The sequence below is a fragment of the Chenopodium album genome, chromosome 6 (assembly GCF_948465745.1).
Source record: "Chenopodium album chromosome 6, dcCheAlbu1.1, whole genome shotgun sequence".
NCBI classification, from domain to species: Eukaryota; Viridiplantae; Streptophyta; class Magnoliopsida; order Caryophyllales; family Amaranthaceae; genus Chenopodium; species Chenopodium album.
In genome coordinates, this window is record NC_137839.1 from 13,109,081 (window position 1) to 13,125,959 (window position 16,879).

At 39.1% G+C, this 16,879-nt stretch overlaps 1 non-coding gene across 1 annotated transcript; it reads right to left on the bottom strand.

The window, feature by feature from the left end:
- Nucleotides 1–10,922: 10,922 nt before the first annotated feature.
- Nucleotides 10,923–11,028, bottom strand: LOC145637575 (small nucleolar RNA R71). The gene has a single exon (XR_014114343.1). It is a non-coding gene; the product is annotated as a small nucleolar RNA R71 (small nucleolar RNA).
- Between the last annotated feature and the right edge of the window lie 5,851 nt (nucleotides 11,029–16,879).

Here is a 16,879-nt window from a genome sequence, read left to right on the forward strand (position 1 = left end):
GGCTAACTGGCGTACTAAGGAACCCAAACTGCTACACAAGGTCCACATAACCAAAATATACAGCCCCATATTTTGTCGCCACTCCAGCGCACGCTAGAAATGCTTGTCGCCATGTTTTGCGTCTGTCGCCAGGTGACAGACCTTGTCGCCTCGCGAAAAACCTGTCGTTTGGCGACAGAGTCGGGTTTTTAAATACCCTCCTCTTTCTTCCTCATTTTTTCGTCTCTGCTCTGCTTTTGTTCAAATCTTGAAATCGCTCATTCTCACTCAATTCTTGGTCGAATTCACTCAAACTTGTGGCAAATCGAAGCTTATTTCATCTATTTTCCTGATCTCTGTAAGTTTTACTCAAACTAAACTCGGTTTTTGCTGAATTGCTCGTTCTTGTTCACGAATTTTCCGAAATTTCGAACATGTTTTTGCTTAATATGCTTTATTTGTTGAATTTTATGTCATGAATTTGATTGATTATGCTTGTATATTGCCTTGGGAGTATTTTGAGACTTGTTTGACTCAATTTGGTGAAGAAATGAACGATTCACCATTGTTGGACATCTCGAGGTCGCGAAGAACAATGTGACCCGTTCTTTGCGTTTTTGCTAGCTTTTTTTTGTACAATTTGTCACAATATTTGCCATTGTATTGCAAGAAATTGTTTGGTTGCTTGAAAATGCTAATTATGCTTAGATTGAATTTATGCTCTGTTTTAGTACTACGTACTCTGTTTTTGCAAACATAGTATCATGCGGCTAGGCGAACCTTAGATACTATAGAACCTTAAATTTAATTTACTTTGCATAATTTAGCATGGGTCGACGACGTGGTTCTAGTTCTCGGTCGAGGGACTCGCGCCGGGGGGACGAGCCTGCTAACGAGAGTGATGACCTTCCGTCCACGTCCAGACTTAGACCTCTCCCAGAGTGGGACGAGTACACTCTTTTCTTCGCTCCTTCACACCACCTGTCAGAGCGAGTTCGACGCGGTCTCGAGAGTGGGAGGACCCGTAGTCACGGTTCGGGCAACTCCACAATCAGCACGCTTTACGACACATTTTTCAGTCGAGATGACGCGTTGCGGCAGCTTTGGGAGTCATATGGGTTGACTCCTCTTCTTCGGGCCACCCGAGCCATGTTTTCCTACGATGGGGGTAACCTCGTCGTTCGAGCTTTGGTGGAGTATTTTTGGGACACCACCAACACTTTTCACTTTCCTTGGGGTGAGATGACAGTCACTCCAGCTGACTTCAGTCTCATTACAGGACTGAAGTTTCAGTCTACTCCGCTACCATTCGACAGCGACATTACTGTCTATTTGCCGATCGTTCGGGACTTGTTGGGTCCGATTGCTGTTCAGGCCCGTGCCGAGGCTCAGTCGGGACAACTCAGTTCCCAATGCATTCGCCGTTGCATGTTGGTAGCGGCTTTCGAGGATGATGCGACCACTCGCGAGCAGCGGGTGCGCATCTTTGTGCTGATTTTGCTGTCTGATGAGTGTCATTTATGGCACTCATTTGGCCTCTTTTAGGATGAAATTCATACCATTTTATAACTCTTTTTCTCTAGTTTTCCTTAGTTTTGTCCTTTATTTCTTTAGTTTGGTTTTCCTTAGTTAGTTTTCTTTTATTGTGTACTTCTTTGTTTATTTGGTCTTTTTCTCTATTATTTGTTTGTTTCCGTGCATTTTCAGGTTATGATCGTGTTCTAAGGATTCCCGAGCCCTCTTCTCTTTACTTTTATCAAATTGGATGCTTCGTGTTCGCCCTTTGGAGCTTCAAGTTTGAAGGAACTCAAGGAGCAAGTCAAGAGATCGGTGCACGTATGCGGTGGGGGCATCATATTCGCCATAAACCCACAAAAATTACCATTTCAAGACTGCCTACCTTATTGTTCATCATTATCACCAAGACGAGCGCACGAGGATGAGCAAGAACGAAGAAGAGTAGGGGTGCCCTATAGCCAGGTGCGGGCGCGCATGAGGGAGGTGCGGCCGCGCACCTGGGTAGCGCGGGCGCACCAGGTGCAGGTGCGGGCGCACCTCCCTTGGCCCCTGCTCCATACCCTTTTTCCCGCGGCCACTCTTCTCCCTTGATGCGACCGCGCCTTCCGGGGTTTCTTTTTCTATATATAGCTTTTTCTTCTATTTTTAGAGAGAGAAGAATTAGAATAGAACTAGAATTAGTTTAGATTGAATTTTTGGTTAGAGAGAGAAACTCTTGTTCTTAGATTTTTAGAGAGAGAAACTTTTGGTTTGATGATTGATGATTGAAGATTGCTACATTTGGTTTGATTTTGATCAAGTTTGTAAGAATTTTTTTCACCTTAATTCAATGTTTTGTTTGATTTCAATTATTTTGTTGATTGTTCAAGTTTGTTAATTGTTTGATTGATTTAGTTTGATTTCAATTGATGAATATGAATTTGTTGGTCAGATTAGCTTTGATTTTGATGTTCTTAATGGATTGTGAGTAGTTTGATTGCTAGGGTAATGGTGAAGCATGTATGAGTAATGGATTTAAGTTAATTTGGGAAAATTGATTGAGTTGATGATGTGATTAAATTGGTTAATCAATTTTTTGCATGTGTGTGTTTGATTTAGGCTTGATCACCCTAGTTATTCACACTAGATTGCATTGCAAGTTTGCATTGATACGGACAATTAATGTGTGGCTTGCATTTACACAATTGAGGTGTCTTGTGATGTTTCCTAACTACAGTTTATCGTAGTTGACGCTAGTTAGACCTCTAGGAGAATAGCTTGATATGCTCTATTGGTTGCAAAATTGATCTTCCCTCACATTGCTTGACTTAGTCGATTGATGATGTTTGTCATAAATGGCACACATTTGATGAGAATTTAGGTCCTTTTTATACTCTTTTCATAGCTTTCATGCTTAATAAGTGCTTAGTTTTATGCTTTGTTGCTTAGTTTTATCTTTCCTCTCTTATTTTGTAGTTTTCGTGGATTTCGTTGGTTTTCTAGCTTTTTCTCCTTTATTTGCTCTATTTTCTTGGTTGTAGGTATTGAACGAGGTTCGGGTCTTGATTTTGGTGATCAACTAAGGTGGAGGAAGCTTTTGGATCAAGTTCATGGCATTCGGGAAGCTTAAGATGCAAAGAAGTTGAAGTTCCAAGTCTTGGCTCTTCTGTTGCGCTCGCATGCGGTGCTACCATCGAAAGGGGTGTGTGCCCACCAATATTAAGCCTTAGCTACTGCCACTTCGAGTGTTCATCACCATCATCAGTCTTGCACCCATCGTAAATGCTCGAAGCTTTGAAGAATCGAAGAAACCCATCTAGGTGCGGCCGCACGCGCGGGTGGTGCGGGCGCGCCGCCGTAGGTTCTTTTTGCTCGGTTTTCGATGTTTTTGCACCTCTATTTATACCTTTGTAAACCTGAAGTTTTAGCAAGTTTTAGAGAGAGATTAGAATCCAATGTTAGATATAATTTTAGCTTAGTTGAGAGCTTCTCTCTCTAGATTTAGGGTTAGTTTTAGGAGTAGATTTTAGAGAGAGAAAGTGAGGAATTTCAATGGTGATTGAGAGATTGAAGATTCAATGGTGACAATTGTATTGGAGATCTTCTCAAGTATCAATGAGCATTTCTAAACTCTATCTCATTTATTGTTTTGTTTAATATTCATGTTTGGTTTGTTTTATTTTGATTTGATTTTGATAGTTGACATTTGATGAGTGTAATTGTCTTCTTAGATTGTTGATTGTTGATTTCTTTAGTTGTTTGTTGGTTTCATAATGTTGTTAGAGTAGTTTTTTGGTTAGGGATTTGGTGAAGCTTATATGATGTAATGGATTGATGTAAATTAGGGATAATTGATGGAGTTGATGATGTGATTAAACTTGGTTAATGAATCATGTGCATGTGTGTGATTAATTAAAGAGTAGCTAACTTTGATTATTGCACTAGATTGCATTGTAAGTTCACATTGATTCGGACCATTGATTTGTGGCTTGCATTTACACGATTGAGGTGTCTTGTGATGTTTCGTAGCTAGAGTTTATCTTAGTTGACGCTAGTTAGACCTTTAGGAGAATAGCTTGATATGCTCTTTTGGTTGCATGATTGATTTTCCCTCACATTGCTTGACTTAGTCAACTTTCCTATTCCAATTTGCTATGTTCATTGCTATTATTTGCGGATCCTAATCCCGAGCACTTTATTTGTTTGGTTTCTTCGTTTTAGTAGTTGTTAGTGTCACCTTTTATCCTTCGTCTTCAACCTAGCTTATGCATATAATTGAAAGAACTTAGACATTACCGTTCCTTTGGGTTCGACCCTTGACTTACCTCTATACTTGTATTTAGGTTTGTTGAGTGTTTATAAATTTTGTTTGGCTTATGAAGGATTAGTCCAACGACCTAGTTTTCCCCTCGTCAAAATGGCGCCGTGGCCGGGGAACAGTGTCTATGTTTGAGTGTTTTTGATTGCTTGAGTCTAGGACTTTGTGTATACTTTTCTTTTATTTCTTTTTGTTTGCTTTGTAAAAATGGCACGTTTTTCTTTTCCTCAATAAGTTGGTGAGTCTTTTCATGCTTATTTCAATAGACTTATAAGGTTCTTGAACTACAATCATTGTAGTTATGGGGAGGCTTGTGAGATTTACTATTTTGGTTTGAATGAACAAACTAGGAATGAAGTTGAATGCATGCATAATGGGAGATTTAGAGCATTGTCAATTGATGGTGCTTGAGATTTTTATGTTCGGTTTGCTAGGGGTGAATATAATAGGGGTAATCATGTTTCTAATTTTGATGTGCAATGTGTTAATTCTTCCAATGCTAGCATGATTTCCCATGATTTGTCACATGATCCCATAGTTGAACCTAGAATAAATGCTTCCAATTCTATTTCCTCATTTGTTCATGATAATGAATTGCATGTTGAAGTTGACAAATCTCACATGTTTGATTGTGCCCCCACCCCCCAATGTGATGTATATGCTCGTGATCTTGATGTCAATTCTTCCAATCTTGGTTGTACTTCTTCTTCTCTTGTTGAGCCTCAATCCTCTACACCTTTTGAATCTCTTATTGCTACTTTGGAAACTCAAATTAGGCATATTGAGCTTAATGATAATCTTGGGCCTAAAAAGGAGTCGATTCTTAATTCTTTGAGAAGTCAATTGGAGGTGATGAAAAAGAGTGTGGAGCATCTTGAGGAGGGAACAAGGAAAGGTGAAGAGCTAAAAAGCCAATTGTCATCTTTGATGCTTGTGTGTGAAAATTACAAAGCAAACGTGTGCGTTCAGGATGATGATGGCAATTTTGAGCAACCAAGAGAGTGTAAGGATACCATTGATGAGCATTTGTTTGATGGTGAAGGAGGTAAGAATGAAGAGAGTGTTGAATTTGTAAATCCTAACCCTCCTTTCCATCTTGATGAGTCTCAAGTGTATGAATGTGACTTTTCTATCCAAGAGTATTTGGACTTGTTTGAGGTTATGGCAAATGTGTTTTTTGAAGGTAAAAGGAATAGCCATAACCTTATAAGAAATTTCATTGAGAAAGCTTCATGGGAGAGAGATGATTTTGAAATGAATTTGCCTCCATTCATGCATGGTTTTGAGACTCTAGGCTTTAAGGAAGTTGTGGGAGTTATTGTTCATGAAGGTAGTGGAGGAGATTATGTGGTTCCTCTTGGGAGTTGGATGTTTGAGGGAGATGGTGATCATGAGTGTTCTTCTTTTGAGGATTCTATGATTGATTTTCATGCCCTTATTGGCGATGTGAGACCTTGTGTTGAGGGAGTTGCGAACCCTTTACCTATTTCTCATACCCCACTCTCTCAAAAGTTTGACCACATCCCCTATTGCCCTATTTTTCTCTCTTCCTTTGTTGGTAAGCCTATTGGGGACCCTTTTGTCTATGAGGATTTGCATGTGACTCATTTGTCTCCAATTGGGGAAAAGGGTGATGTTGCCACCCAAGAATATTTTGAGGAGAGTTTGCCATCTTTTTCTTCTTCTTCTTCCTGTTCTTTTTCTTTTTCTTCTTATTTTGTTGAGTTTTCTTTTGATTCTTCTTCCTTCTCTTGGCATCTCTCTCCTCATAGGTGTGCACTATGCTTGTTGCATGCCTTATTTTTGTCATGTGCACACTTACTTTCTTATGAAATGTGTAGTAGTGCATTTGACAAGCTCTTGCGTGCGTTGAATTATTATTTTTTTGGAGCGGTCAAGCTTGGACCTTAAGCAAGCCTTTCTCGGGAAGTAACCCATGTTTTAGAATAGATTTTCCTTTGTTTTTAGAATAGATTTTCTCTCATGGAAATGTTTGTGTGCCTTTTGCTAGGTACATGACTTGATATACTTCGGTGCTTCAATTTGGATCAAGAATCAAGGAAGATTGGCACCACAATTGCTAGCATATGGAAGGCAAGATTCAATATTAGAGGTTGTTAGCTTTGAAAGGTTAAAATTGGGCCATTTGCGGGTATTTACACCCACCTAATATCCGGTAATATCCTTCCTTGCTCTTTTTCTAGTGGATGATGACTTGTTGGACATGTGTTGGTTGGTAGGATTGCTCTCCTTGTTCTCCCCTCCCATGGATTATATGATTTATGTTTGAGTGTATTGTCTCATTCAAGCTTGGGGGAGGGTATTCTATCATGTTTGGTAGGATTTTGATTCATATATGCTATGCACCCTTGTATATGCTTTTCCATGTTTCTTATATTTCGAAAAACTCCAAAAAGATTTTTGTTTCTATCAAGGCAAATTTGCAATGTGTTTTGTTTTGTTCTTGCTTTGGACATAATAACATTTGGACTTGTATGATTGAATGTTTTTCTTCCTAAATGGTAATGGTGTGCACGATTTGAGAGTATGCTTGGTTGATTCTAGGATAAAGCATGCTAAGGTAGTTGGTGAGAACTAGTGGGAACATGAAGCCGGATTCAACTTGATTGTGGCATGTTTGGTAGTTGCTTCCTATAGTCGATTTGACACCAATAGTGAGTTTTTGCTACATCCGTGTGAGGTTCATTGTTTTTCAAGCCTTCATCATATATTTGCATGAGCGGCATGGATCCTTGACTTTTGCAAACCTAATCTTGAAACTTGACTCATAGATCTTGAATCCGAGACCGAACCATTTAGGGAGGACAAAGGCATATTTTCGGGGTGGTATTTTTCATTTTTAGGATAGTTTGTTTCATCTTTATTTTTGGGCTTACATTTGCCTTCTTGCAACCATTTGATCCTTATACCTTCTTTTCAAGCCACATCTTTAGATCTTTGGCCTTTTATTTCATTTTCTTTCTTTTCTTGGTTTTTGTGAAGCAATTGATCATACTTGATGGAGTTTGTGGTGGAGAAGTTGGAATGTTTGGTTCTTATGAAAGCAAGACTGTGTTATGTCTTCTTTGTGAATAATGGCAAATGAGTATGAGTAAAAGCCGTCCTACATTATAAAAGGCATGGACAAATAAGTGCAAAATCGAAAAAGCCGTCCAAAGTTAAAAGAGGCAAGGACAACGCATTATTGAAAAATGAAAAACGAAAAAAAGGTGAAAAATGAAAAATTCAAAAATATTTTGATGTGAGTTTTCTCCCTTTTTGAGCATTGAGGACAATGCTCCATTTAAGCTTGGGGGGAAGCGTTCTAACGCTTTTTGTGTATATGTTTGTGATTTGTAGTTTTGAATAAGCTTTGGGGTATAAGGTGTATGTATTTTTGTTTGGTTTGGTGACTACTTGATTGTGATCCTAAGAATTGGCCATTCTTTTACTTCATTGATTAGGAAAACCACCTATTTCAAATTTAAGCCTACCTACACCCTTTCTAGCCCTTGCATTACAACTTTGGGGAAAGACCTTTTGACCTAAGTGGTTAAGTCATTCATCGGAGGAGAGGAATGTGAGTTTTAGGAATAGGGAGAGGGGATGCAAAAGTCAAGATGTCGAGTAGCCTAAAAATTCTCTTTTTTCGGTTCCTTCGAGGAATCATTGGGATGCCCGCTAGAGGTTGATTTGAAGCTAGTAGGAAGAACGTGGTAAGATCGTTTGGGATGAAAGTGGATTGTGAAAGCTAGTTCCTATGCTTAGCATATTTATGTTTCAATCAACCTTGGGTATCTTGGAACGTGCACTCCCCTACTTGTTTAGAAAGATTTGCATTCATTTATGCTTGTACATTTGGGAAAGTCCTTTCATGAACATTTGTTTGTTTTTCTTTTCTCTTGATTTCTTTTCATGCTTTGCCTTGTTTGTATTATTTTGAGAGTTATGGGTTAAACTCTTAGGATACCCTTACGAGAGCATCACTCTTCCTCTAGGGCGATCTAGGGGTTTAAATGGCTTGTCTTTAGTTGCTAAAATTGACCGTAATTCCTACGAAAGTGAGTTAGTGTATATTCTCATCTCGTCTCTTCTTTTGTTCGTTTGAATAAGCTCGTCATTTTCACTCCCTTGGTTTTGTTTTGCTTGAGGACGAGCAAAAGATAAGCTTGGGGGTATTTGATGTGTGTCATAAATGGCACAAATTTGATGAGCATTTAGGTCCTTTTTATCCTCTTTTCATAGCTTTCATGCTTAATAAGTGCTTAGTTTTATGCTTTGTTTCTTAGTTTTATCTTTCCTCTCTTATTTTGTAGTTTTCGTGGATTTCGTTGGTTTTCTAGCCTTTTCTCCTTTATTTGCTCTATTTTCTTGGTTGTAGGTATTGAACAAGGTTCGGGTCTTGATTTTGGTGATCCACTAAGGTGGAGGAAGCTTTTGGATCAAGTTCATGGCATTTGGGAAGCTTAAGATGCAAAGAAGTGGAAGTTCCAAGTCTTGGCTCTTCTCTTGCGCTCGCATGCGGTGCTACCATCAAAGGGGGTGTGTGCCCACCAATATTAAGCCTTAGCTACTGCCACTTCTAGTGTTCATCACCATCATAAGTCTTGCACCCATTGCAAATGCTCGAAGCTTTGAAGAATCGAAGAAACCCAGCTAGGTGCGGCCGCACGCGCGGGTGGTGCGGGCTTACCACATGGAGGTGCGGGCGCACCTCCCCTGTTGTGCCGGCGTGCCACCGTGGGTTCTTTTTGCTAGGTTTTCGATGTTTTTGCACCTCTATTTATACCTTTGTAAACCTGAAGTTTTAGCAAGTTTTAGAGAGAGATTAGAATCCAATTTTAGATCATAATTTTAGCTTAGTTGAGAGCTTCTCTCTCTAGATTTAGGGTTAGTTTTTGGAGTAGATTTTAGAGAGAGAAAGTGAGGAATTTCAATGGTGATTGAGAGATTGAAGATTCAATGGTGACAATTGTATTGGAGATCTTCTCAACTATTAATGAGCATTTCTATTCTCTATCTCATTTATAGTTTTGTTTAATATTCATGTTTGGTTTGTTTGATTTTGATTGGATTTTGATAGTTGATATTTGATTAGTGTAATTGTTCTTCTTAGATTGTTGATTGTTGATTTCTTTAGTTGTTTGTTGGTTTCATGATGTTGTTTGAGTAGTTGTTTGGTTAGGGATTTGGTGAAGCTTATATGATGTAATGGATTGATGTAAATTAGGGATAATTGATGGAGTTGATGATGTGATTAAACTTGGTTGATGAATCATGTGCATGTGTGTGATTGATTTAAGAATAGCTAACTTTGATTGTTGCACTAGATTGCATTGTAAGTTCACATTGATACGGACCATTGATTTGTGGCTTGCATTTACACGATTGAGGTGTCTTGTGATGTTTCCTAGCTAGAGTTTATCGTAGTTGACGCTAGTTAGACCTCTAGGAGAATAGCTTGATATGCTCTTTTGGTTGCATGATTGATTTTCCATCACATTGCTTGACTTAGTCGACTTTCCTATTCCAATTTGCTATGTTCATTGCTATTATTTGCGGATCCTAATCCCTAGCACTTTATTTGTTTGGTTTCTTCGTTTTAGTAGTTGTTAGTGTCACCTTTTACCCTTCGTCTTCGACCTAGCTTAGACATATAATTGAAAGCACTTAGACATTACCGTTACTTTGGGTTCGACCCTTGACATACCTTTATACTTGTATTTAGGTTTGTTGAGTGTTTAAAAATTTTGTTTGGCTTAGGGAGGATTAGTCCAACGACCTAGTTTTCCCCTCGTCAATTGACCTCCCAATTGATTGAATTCGTTATGACTACATGTGGATCCCAAACCCTAGCACCTTATACATTTGATTCTTCTCGCTTATTAGTTGTTTTTGCCCTAGTTTAGAATTCACAACCCTACCATTAGACTTCAGAGTAGCTTGACTATAGGCAATAGACAATAGCCCACCATTCCTTTGGGTTCGACCCTTGACCTACCATATACTAGTATATGGTTGGTTAAGTGTTTACAAATTTAGTTTGACCTTTGGGAAGGGTAGATAACGACCTACAATTTCCACTTGTAAAAAATGGCGCCGTTGCCGGGGAATGGTGTTGTGATTGTGTATTGTTGTTGAGTCTATTCCATCTTATTCAAAATTACAAAAATATTTTCTTTTAGGCTACATTTGTAGCCATGTTACTAATAATTTTGTTTGAGATTGTGACTGTAAGTGAACATGGGAGAAGCTCATAGAGTGACATTGAAGGAGTTAGGCACTCCGGGTGCTTACAAGTATGAGAGTGGAATTGTTCCATTGTTGGTTCTGGATAATGACTTTGAAATCAAACCGGCTATGATTACCTTGGTCGAGAGGAAACAATTTGGAGTTACAAAAAGTGAAAATCCTCTCAATCATCTCAAAGATTTTGAGAAGTATTGTAATACAATTGTGGTAGTCGGAGTTGCTCAAGAGTATATAAGGCTCAAGTTGTTCCCCTTTTCTCTCATTGGAAGAGCTCTAGAGTGGTTGGACAAAGAGGTCAAACCAAGGTCCCCAAGGACGTGGGATGAGGTCACAAAAGCTTTCTTATCTCGCTTCTTCCCACAAAAGAAGACGGCGGAATCAAGGACTTTGATCCAAAGCTTCAAGCAAGGGCCAAGTGAGAGTCTCTATGAAGCATGGGAGAGGTATAAGGAGTATCAACGAGAGTGTCCACATCATGGGATTCCTACCTACCAAATTATACAAATCTTCTATGGTGGGTTGAGTTCTCATGGAAGAGCAAGCTTAGATGCCGGAGCCGGAGGCCCGATAATGAACCAAACAGAAGAAGTGGTGGATGCAATAGATGAAGTGGTGCGACATTATATGAATTGGTAAGAAGTGGAGAAAGAGCCAACTAGCAAAGGGTGCTCAATCGAACAACTCAATTAATGATTTGACCACTCTAATTTCGGATTTAGGGAAAGAGGTTGTATCCCTCAAAGCCATGCTTGAGAGTCAACCTTCTCAAGCTCCGATTCTTCCCTCCCAAATTAAGGTGAGAGGTACTGTAGACACCTACTTTTGGCCTTTTGTCCCGAAAAGGAAGTGCGATGATGTTACAAAAACATGTTCTTCATGCGAGATCAAAGTTGAAGTGTTTATAGACTACGAAAAGCATTATGAAGTAAGTTAAAACCCATATTTGAGACCAAGTTATCTTAAAGCCTTTTCCGATTACTAATTAAGCCTAAAACGTGTTCATACATGTTTAAACTTGATTAATAACGGACCCAAATGCGTCAAATGCAATGATTGGATCCAATGGAACCTACATTGTTGAAAACCGAACCAAACAGATAAACCAACATAAAATTCCCATGCAAGGCTTATACACATGGATAGCCCTTTCAAAGAGCTTTCCAACGGTATATTATAAGCCCAATTCCTAGCCAAAACGAAGAAGTTATGATCAAAACACTAAACCGGGCCCAAAACCGACACCCTTGCACTCCAACGGCCATAACTTTTGATCCATAACATATTTTAACCTAATTCCAACGGAATTGGAAATTAGACATCCCCTTGAACTCTCTTACTATCATACTACCTTTTCCTCTTTCTTCCCAACTACTCTTCAACCCTAATCCATCCATTGAAGCTCTTGAAGGTACGAAGAAGAAAGAAAGTCCATAAACGCATTAAACGGAGATTTAACATAAAAGAAGAACGGTTAGTTTCCTAAGCACTTAGATAAATCACTTTTCTTCTATTGTTTAAATAACTTTAATTGATTAATTAGTGTTGTTTGATCACTTTAAACAAACTTTTAATTAATTAATTCACATAGTACTCTTTCGTTAATCAAGACTAGAATTTGAATAATTAATTGTTGTTTTATCACTTAAGACAAGGCGAATATTGTTTATTTCTTGTTCTCTTCACGAATTTGATTAATTAAGAATAACGACTTTTACAATGTAATTCCTACATGATTAATGTGTGTAAATAAAATCAATTACCTTAGTTTTAGGTATCGCGTTGCATATATTGTTTGGTGATGAAATTGTGCAAAAGGAAGTGCTAGTAGAGGCCGCACTAGGGCTAAGATCGCGATTTCCCTCTAAAGGGAACGTTATCTTGGTACCCTCGCTCCCGAACTCATTTCTGGTTTATGTAGACCAATTTGGGCATGGGTAAACTTATGATTCATGCTAAATATCCCTTGAACTCTACTTGGGAGAAAGGCATGAACGAGGTTTATGGGTTTTCCTAAAACTCATTGGCGACTCCTACTTTTTCCTTACAAAAAGAGCGTGTATGATATAATCATCTCTAATTCAAGGTCTCCCAAACAGTCAGGAATTTAAATCCTAATACACCCTAACAAGTGTAAAGTCCTAGGCTTCTAAAGGGACATGGGCATCTAAGGAGAAGGATCCCCTACGATGGGAACACCCTCCTTAGAGGTACACCTTCTTACCCTAACACTAATCCTTCTTCTTGTTGCATGATTAGAGAATGTTGGCCTTGTGATTTATGTTGAATGAGTGATCATGATGCTTCTCTATGTCCCAATGTTCCTTGTGATGAATGTGATGGAATTGAAATTGAGCATGTGAATTATGTTGATAATCATGATTGTGAACCTAGAATTGATGTTCAAAAAAATGTTGGAAATAGGAATTATCATAACCATGTGAACTATGATAATTATAATCAAAGTGGAGGTTGTAGAAATCATGGATTCCAAGGGATTCATGGTAGCTATAACAACCATGGTTATAATGGTCAAAGTCATGGCCAAGGGCATGAGGATCATAACCAAAGTTTTGGTAACCATAGTCAACATCGTGGACAAAATTAAGCTGGAGGTAATTGGAATAATCAAATTCAGGGATATTTTCAACCAAATGTTCAAAGAGGTTCCCCACTTGGTTTCGTTCCAAATACTCAAGGCTCAAGTGATGATTCCTATGATCAACCATTTTCTTCTAGGAATTTCTTGGAAGGGATTATTGAGAAACAAGCCAAGATGCTAGAAACCTACATGGCCGTGAATGATGAGAAGTTCAATGACATGTTGACTTATAATAAAGAGTTAGGTAACCAACTTTCTCAATTGGCTAATGTGTTTAAGGAATTTACGAATTCCTCTTCTTTAACTTCACCAAGCTTAGATTCTAAGAACCCTATGGATGCAATTGTTACTAGGAGTGGTAGGGTCCTTGAGAGTGGTGTACCTAAGAAGAGTGATGCTAGAGAGAGCACTAGCAAGAGTCCAATTGAGATTGAGGGAGATGAGAATCCTTTAAGTGAGAAAATTGATGAGGAACAAGTAGAAAGAGTGAAAGAGAAAGAGACAGAACTTTACAAGCCCAAGCTTCCTTATCCCCAAAAGTACAATAGGCACAAATTGGATGAGCAATTTGGGAAATTCATAGAGATGCTTAAGCAACTTCATCTAACTCTTCCTTTAATCGATGTGGTAGAACAAATGCCAAATTATGCTAAGTTCCTTAAAGAGATTTGAAGTGGAAAGAGGACATGTGACATGACGAAAACGGTTAGCCTAACCGAGAATTATAGTGTAATCATAATGAATAAGATGCAACCTAAGTTGAAGGATCCCGAAAATTTCTCTATCCCTTGTGCTATTTATAAGACTCAAATTGATAATGCCTTATGTGACTTAGGAGCTAGTGTTAGCCTTATGCCATATTCGGTCTATCAAAGACTAGAGTAAGGGGAACTTTTACCTTCCAAGATCACATTGCAATTAGCCGATAGGTCAATTAAGATCCCAAAGGGTAAGGTAGAAGATGTTCCCTTGAGGGTTGGGAAATTCGTCATTCCGGTTGATTTTATAGTGTTAGATATGGATGAAGATGCTACTATCCCTATCATCTTAGGTAGGCCATTTCTTGCCACATCGGGGGCTATGATTGATGTCAAAAGTGCTAAGATATCTCTTAGGATAGGAGAGGAGGTAGTTGAGTTTGATTTGAATGAAGGCATGAAATATCCCTCCACTTCTTTTGAAAATTGCATGAGAGTTGAAGTTCTTGATAATATTGTGCAATCCATGCATGAGCACTTGCTCACATCTAATGATCCTCTTGAGTGTGTTTTGTTGAACAAAGAAAAGATAGGTATCCCAAACAAGGAAGTGCAATTGTATGAGGACTTGCTTGATGGAAGCAATGAAGGAATTGATGAGCAAATTTGTATGGGGATATCAAGTCAAGATGCTTTGCATGTGGCCTCGACCAAAGAAGGTAAAGGTGTTCCTATGGTAGAGCTCAAACCTCTACCATCACACCTTAGGTATGAATTCTTAGGCTCAAATTCTACTTATCCCGTCATTTTTAGTGCATCCTTGAGTAAGAGCCAAGCTCAAGCGCTATGTGATGTTTTGAGAAAGCACCAAGGTGCTTTGGGCTATACCATTGATGATCTTAAGGGTATAAGCTCCGCTTTGTGCACGCATCATATAACGTCCGCTTTGGGCTATACCATTGATCATATAAGGGTATAAGAATGAGAAAGGTGAGCTCATTCCGACTAGGACGGTTACCGGTTGGCGGATGTGTATAGACTATAGGCGTCTAAATACATCAACCAAGAAGGATCACTTTCCTCTCCCATTCATTGATCAAATGCTTGAAAGACTAACAAGGCACAAGTTCTATTGTTTCCTTGATGGGTATTCGGGGTTCTTATGGTACCTTTGCATATAGAAGAATGCCTTTTGGTTTGTGTAATGCTCCCGCGACTTTTCAAAGGTGCATGATGAGCATTTTTGGGGACATGTGAAAGGATGAAATGGAGGTTTTTATGCACGATTTTTCCGTGGGAGGAGTTTCATTTGAGGATTGCCTTGAGAATCTTGAAAAATGCCTTGCAAGGTGTGAGAAATTTAACTTAGTGTTGAATTGGGAAAAATGCCACTTCATGGTGGAGGAAGGGATTGTGCTTGGACACAAAATCTCTCATAAAGGAATAGAATTTGACAAGGCCAAGATTGAGGTGATAGAGAAATTGCCACCTCCGGTTAATGTGAAAGGAGTGAGATCGTTTTTAGTCCACGCCGGGTTTTATAGAAGGTTTATCATAGACTTTTCTCTCATTGCTAAGCCTTTAAATGATCTTCTCCAAAACGATGTTGATTTTGTGTTTGATGACAATTTTTTGGAGGCTTTCAACAAGTTGAAGAAAGCTTTGACTTCCACTCCCATTGTCTAAGCCCCTACGTGGGATTTTCCTTTTGAGCTTATGTGTGATGCTAGTGACACGGCTATTGGTGGTGTGTTGGGTCAAAGGATTGATAAGAAGCTCCATGTCATCTACTATATGTCGAAGACCCTAAATAGTGCTCAAAGAAACTATACAACAACGGAAAAAGAGTTTTTGGAAATTGTTCATTCTTTTGAAAAGTTCCGTTGTTATTTGTTGGGGTCTAAGACTATTGTATTCACCGATCATGCGGCTTTGAAATATCTCTTTGGGAAAAAGGAATCCAAGCCAAGGTTAATTTGTTGGGTTCTTGAACTCCAATCTTTTGATCTTGAGATCCGAGATAAGAAAGATGCAAAAAATGCGGTTGCAGATCATTTATCTAGGCGTGAGGATTTTCAAGTTCAAGATGATGGATCCCCTATTGAGGATAGGATGTTGGATTATTCCTTGTATGCTATCAATGTGAAGGAGCTCCCATGGTTTGCCGATTTGGTAAATTTTCTTGCTTGTGGGGAGTTTCCTCCTTCTTTTTCCAAGAATCAAAGAAAGAAGCTCAAAAGAGAAGCTAGGCACTATGTTTGGGATGAGCCGATTTTGTATAAGAGAGGTGTGGATGGTTAGTTGCGCCGATGTGTGCCAAATGAAGAAATACCAAGTGTGTTGAAGATGTGCCACTCGGATCCTAGTGGTGGTCATATGGGTGTTTCTAGTACGGCCTCTAAGGTACTTCAATGCGGCTTGTGGTGGCCAAACCTCTTTAAGAACGCTGTGGAATTGTCAAGAGTTGTGATCGATGTCAAAGGACCGGGAACATATCAAAGAGGAATGAGATACCCCAACAACCCATTCTTGAGTTGGAAATTTTTGATGTTTGGGGTATAGATTTCATGGGTCCTTTTCCATCTTCATTGGGAAATCAATACATTCTTGTTGTCGTTGATTATGTGTCAAAATGGGTTGAAGCCATCGCTTCTCTAACAAATGACCATAAGGTGGTAATGAAGTTGTTCAAAAAGATTATTTTCCCAAGGTTTGGCATTCCCAAGGCGGTCATAAGTGACAATGGCTCTCATTTCGTGCATTATGCTTTCTGGAAAATGTTGAAGACATGGGGTGAACCAACGCTTTGGGCTCCCTTACCATCCTCAAACTAGTGGGCAAGTAGAGGTGTCCAATCGTCAAATTAAGTTGATACTTGAGAAGACGGTTGCAAGGAATAGGAAGGATTGGTCAACCAAACTTGATGATGCCTTGTGGGCATATAGAACGGCCTTCAAAACTCCTATTGGTACCACTCCTTACCGATTAGTTTATGGGAAATCTTGCCATCTCCCGGTGGAGCTTGAGCACCGAACT